Below are 5362 nucleotides of genomic sequence, written 5' to 3'. Positions count from 1 at the left end.
TCCAAATTCTAAATCTGCTTGGAAGAACAATATTAATGAATGATAATCTTAATGATGGTGTTACTTTCATTTTAGAAAAACAATATATGAAATGAGTGTTACCTACAGAAGTAGGAAGTCAAGAAACAGCTGGAGTAACAGGCAAATTTGGCCTTGGAATGTGGAATGGAGCAGGGCAAAGACTTACAGAGTTTTGCCAAGAAAATGCACTGGTCATAGCAAACACCCTATTCCAACAACACAAGAGAAGACTCTACACATGGACATCACCAGATGGTCAACACTGAAATCAGATTGATTGTATTCTTTGCAGCCAAAGATGGAGAAGCTCTATACAGTCAACAAAAACAAGACCAGGAGCTGACTGTGGCTCAGATCATGAACTCCTTATTACCAAATTCAGACTTAAATTGAAGAAAGTAGGGAAAACCGCTAGACCATTCAGGTATGACCTAAATAAAATCCCTTATGATTATACAGTGGAAGTGAGAAATAGACTTAAGGGTCTAGATCTGATAGATAGAGTGTCTGATGAACTATGGAATGAGGTTCATGACATTGTACAGGAGACAGGGATCAAGACCATACCCATGGAAAAGAAATGCAAAAAGGCAAAATGGCTGTCTGAGGAGGCTTTACAAATAGCTGTGAAAAGAAGAGAGGTGAAAAGCAAAGGAGAAAAGGAAAGATATAAGCATCTGAATGCAGAGTTCCAGAGAATAGCAAGAAGAGATAAGAAAGCCTTCTTCAGCGATCAGTGCAAAGAAATAGAGGAAAAGAACAGAATGGGAAAGACTAGAGATCTCTTCAAGAAAATTAGAGATACCAAGGGAACATTTCATGCAAAGATGGGCTCGATAAAGAACAGAAATGGTTTGGACCTAACAGAAGCAGAAGATGTTAAGAAGAGGTGGCAAGAATACACAGAAGAACTGTACAAAAAAGATCTTCACGACCCAGATATTCATGATGGTGTGATCACTAATCTAGAGCCAGACATCCTGGAATGTGAAGTCAAGTGGGCCTTAGAAAGCATCACTACGAACAAAGCTAGTGGAGTGATGGAATTCCAGTGGAGCTCTTTCAAATCCTGAAAGATGATGCTGTGAAAGTGCTGCACTCAACATGCCAGCAAATTTGGAAAACTCAGCAGTGGCCACAGGACTGGAAAAGGTCAGTTTTCATTCCAATTCCAAAGAAAGGCAATGCCAAAGAATGCTCAAACTACCACACAATTGCACTCATCTCACATGCTAGTAAAGTAATGCTCAAAATTCTCCAAGCCAGGCTTCAGCAATACGTGAACTGTGAAATTCCTGATGCTCAAGCTGGTTTTAGAAAAGGCAGAGGAACCAGAGATCAAGTTGCCAACATCCACTGGATCATCAAAAAAGCAAGAGAGTTCCAGAAAAACATCTATTTCTGCTTTATTGACTATGCTAAAGCCTTTGACTGTGTGGATCACAATAAACTGTGGAAAATTCCGAAAGAGATTGGAATACCAGACCACTTGACATGCCTCTTGAGAAATCTGTATGCAGGTCAGTAAGCAACAGTTAGAACTGGACATGGACCAACAGACTGGTTCCATATAGAAAAAGGAGTATGTCAAGGCTGTATATTATCACCCTGCTTATTATTTTGGGGGTCTCCAAAATCACTGTAGATGGTGATTGCAGCCATGAAATTAAAAGACATTTACTCCTTGGAAGAAAAGTTATGACCAACCTAGATAGTATATTCAAAAGCAGAGACATTACTTTGCCAACTAAGGTCCATCTAGTCAAGGCTATGGTTTTTCCTGTGGTCATGTATGGATGTGAGAGTTGGACTGTGAAGAAGGTTGAGCACGAAGAATTGAGGCTTTTGAACTGTGGTGTTGGAGAAGACTCTTGAGAGTCCCTTGGACTGCAAGGAAATCAGCCCTGGGATTTCTTTGGAAGGAATGATGCTAAAGCTGAAACTCCAGTACTTTGGCCACCTCATGCTAAGAGTTGACTCATTGGAAAAGACTCTGATGTTGGGAGGGATTGGTGGCAGGAGGAGAAGGGGACAACAGAGGATGAGATGGCTGGATGGCATCACTGACTCGATGGACATGAGTCTGAGAGAACTCTGGGAGTTAGTGATGGACAGGGAGGCCTGGCGTGCTGCGATTCATGGGGTCACAGAGTTGGACACGACTGAGCGACTGAACTGAACTGACAGTAGGAGGAAATGATTTCTCACCAACATTCAATTCACAAAAATTAAAGAACTTTCCGATCCTCTTCCTTTACATTCAGCCTTTCCAGGGTTTGTATGCTTGTGTTTTGTTTTGTATACAATTTATCTAGTGAATATCAGACTATACACATTCCTAACTTAAACTACAAAGTAACAGGATCAGAAAACTAAATAAGGGAGAGCAAGCATGTAAGACATAGAGGAGGCCACTGTCAAATACAAGACTCAATAAATATAAAAATAAGAGAGTCCATACAAGACACTTAAACTGTGGCCTGCCCAGCCCCAAACCCAGGCCCACCACCAGCCCCACTCTCACACCCAGGCCTACGCACTCACACAAACAAACACACACAGACACACCCCTCCACTAAGACATGTCAAGAACCAGAAACCAAAGATAAGGGAGACTGAGAAAGAGGGAGAGAGAGACAGCAAGAGGACCACACATGCTTCCCAACCCCCAGCCGCCACACCCTCCCGCCTCCATTCTGGGTATCCATCCGGCCCCCAGTCGTCTGGACCACACTTTCGCCCACCAACACACACACACTCTCTCACAGTCACCCTCTGGCCTGGGGGTGGGGGCTGGGTCTCGCCTTATGTGCCAAGCCGAAGGGGACCTTTGAGACCTGAGCTGCGAGGAAGTCCTGGGGTCCCCACGGGTGATTGCCAGCCCCAGGGCACCGCGTCCAGCCGGGGCTCGCCCGGCCCAAGGCTGACGCCCCCTCTCTTGGGGAAGCTGCTGCTTGCGCACGGCCGCTCTCTACGGTGTGTGACGGTCTGTGCCAGCGTGTTTGTCTCGGATCGGATGCCATTATCTCTCCCGTGTCTGTCTCCCATTTTCCGTCTCTCTGTCAGTCGCTCTGTTTCCCTCTCTCTGGCTCTGCCTCCGTGTGTGTGTGTGTGTGTGTGTGTGTGCGCGTGCGCGCGCGCGTGTCTATCTGTCTGCCTGCCTGCATCTCCCGCTCGCCTTCTTCGAAGCTGTCTCTGAACCTTCGTCTCTTTCTGCCTCTGTCTCTCCTGACCCCTGGCCTTCCATCCCTTTCTCTGGCCCTGGCCTCTCACAGGTGCTATGGCTCTGGCTCTGGCTGACAAGCTAGCGCCTGCCGGCTGTCTCATTTGGTGTGGTGCTTGCCAGTGTCTGTGTGTCTGTCCATGTGCCTGCCTGTCACTCGTCTGCTCTCTAAGGAAGGTCCTGTGCTTGGCGGGCGGCGTGGGGGCAAGGGGCGCCTAGATAGGGTGAAGGGGCGTGGCTGACGCGCTTGGGTCGACCGCGCTGGTGGCTCTTGGTGCGTTTGGGCACCGGGAAGGTGCCGGGCAGGATGGGCGTCAGGGCCCCGGCTGGGCTGCGCCTAGGCCCGCAGGAGGCTCAAAGGACCGCGGGCAGCTGGCCGCGGGCAGCGGCGCCCTGAAGCCAGACACCTCCGGAGACACGTAGCCCTGAGCAGCGAACCGGATAGTGAGGGGGTGCCGCCGAGCGAAGGCGGGCCTGGAGAGGCCCAGGGCTGGAGAGCGCAAAGACCTCCGCGCCCCTCACCCCAATCCCCAGACCCCGCACTCACGCCAGGCGGCCACTCAGGGTCCCGGAATCCCTCCAGGCCCCCAGACAGGATGAAGCCAGTGTTGGCCAGGGGTGGCGGTGCACGGGGGTGGGGCTGCGGCTTAAGTACAGCGCGCAGCCGGTGGAGAGGTGCCGCCGGCTGGCCTGACAGGTAGGCAGGCAGGTCAGAGCGAAAGGAAGGCTCAGTGCACGGCTCTTACCATGCCTGGCGGCAGTAACCATCTACGGCCATACCACCCTGAACGAGCTCGATCTCCTCTGATCTTGGAAGCTAAGCAGGGTCGGGCCTGGTTAGTACTTGGATGCGAGACTGCCTGGGAATACCGGGTGCTGTAGGCTTTTTGCCTCCCCTCTCCTTTAGCCCCCGGCCCCCTGGCCTGGCTGGCGTCGCAAGCCCCACCTGCCCCTGGCCCCTCACACCCCACAGCGCTCAGAGCCATCGCCTGCCTTCCAGCCGGCCGGCCAACCAGCTGGCCCTCGCAGGCAGTGGCGTCCCAATTCTTGGGTTCCCGCAGCGCCAACCCCTCCCCGGGTTGGTGACCGGGGCCCCGACTCCCTCCACAGACCTGGGTTACTTGCACGCGGCCTGCGAGCCCCTCCGCATTCCTCCGGGAAACCAGATAATGGAGAGGTCTCGGTCTGGGGCTTCCTTGGCAGCCTCAGGCAATCTCAGGAGCAGCCCCACCCCCAGCCCCACCCCTAACCCCAGCCCCATCCTTGCACGCTCTCTCTCTCTCTGTCGCGCGCGCGCGCGCGTACACACACACACACACACACACACACACAAGAGGGCCACACAGACTTCCCAACCCCCGGCTTCCACACCCTCCCGCCTCCATTCTGGGTATCCACCTGGCCCCAGTCCTCCCGACCACACTTTCACCCACCAACACACTCACACACACACTCTCACACACTCACCCTCTGGCCTGGGGGCGGGGGCTGGGTCTCGCCTTAGGTAGCCAAGCTGAAGGGGACCTTTGAGACCTCGGCTGCGAAGCAGTCTTGGGGTCCCCACGGGTGATTGCCAGCCCCAGGGCACCGCGTCCAGCCGCGGCCCTCCCGGCCCAAAGCTGACGCCCTCTCCCTTGGGGAAGCCGCTGCTTCCGCACCGCCGCTCTCTGCGGTGTGTGACGGTCTGTGCCAGAGTGTCCGGCTCGGATGGGATGCCATCCCCTGTCCCCTGTCCGTCTCCCACTTTCCGTCTCTCTGTCAGTCGCTCTGTGTCTCCCTCTCTCTGGCTCTGCCTCCCTGTTTGTGTGTGTGTGTGCATGTGTGTGTGTGTGCGTGTGCGTGCGCTCTTGTCTGTCTGTCTGCCTGCCTGCATCTCCCTCTCGCCTTCTTCGAAGCTGTCTTTGAACCTTAGTCTCTTTCTGCCGCTGTCTCTCCTGACCCCTGGCCTTCCATCCCCTCCTCTGGCCCCGGCCTCTCACAGGTGCTATGGCTCTGGCTCTGGCTGACAAACTAGCGCCGGCCGGCTGTCTCACTTGGCGTGAGTGCTTGCGAATGTCTGTGTGTCTGTCCGTGTGCTTGCCTCTCGCTTGTCTAAGGAAAGTCCTGTGCTTGGACGGC

The 5362-nt window shown here is 53.2% G+C and overlaps 1 pseudogene; it reads left to right on the top strand.

Moving 5' to 3' along the window:
* Window positions 1–4010: 4010 nt before the first annotated feature.
* LOC128049219 (uncharacterized) lies at window positions 4011–4129 on the top strand (annotated as a pseudogene).
* The last annotated feature ends 1233 nt before the right edge of the window (window positions 4130–5362 follow it).

Source organism: Budorcas taxicolor, chromosome 5 (assembly GCF_023091745.1).
Source record: "Budorcas taxicolor isolate Tak-1 chromosome 5, Takin1.1, whole genome shotgun sequence".
Classification (NCBI taxonomy): domain Eukaryota; kingdom Metazoa; phylum Chordata; class Mammalia; order Artiodactyla; family Bovidae; genus Budorcas; species Budorcas taxicolor.
Note: the sequence above shows the minus strand (reverse complement) of the source record. Positions and strands in the feature narration are given on the sequence as shown.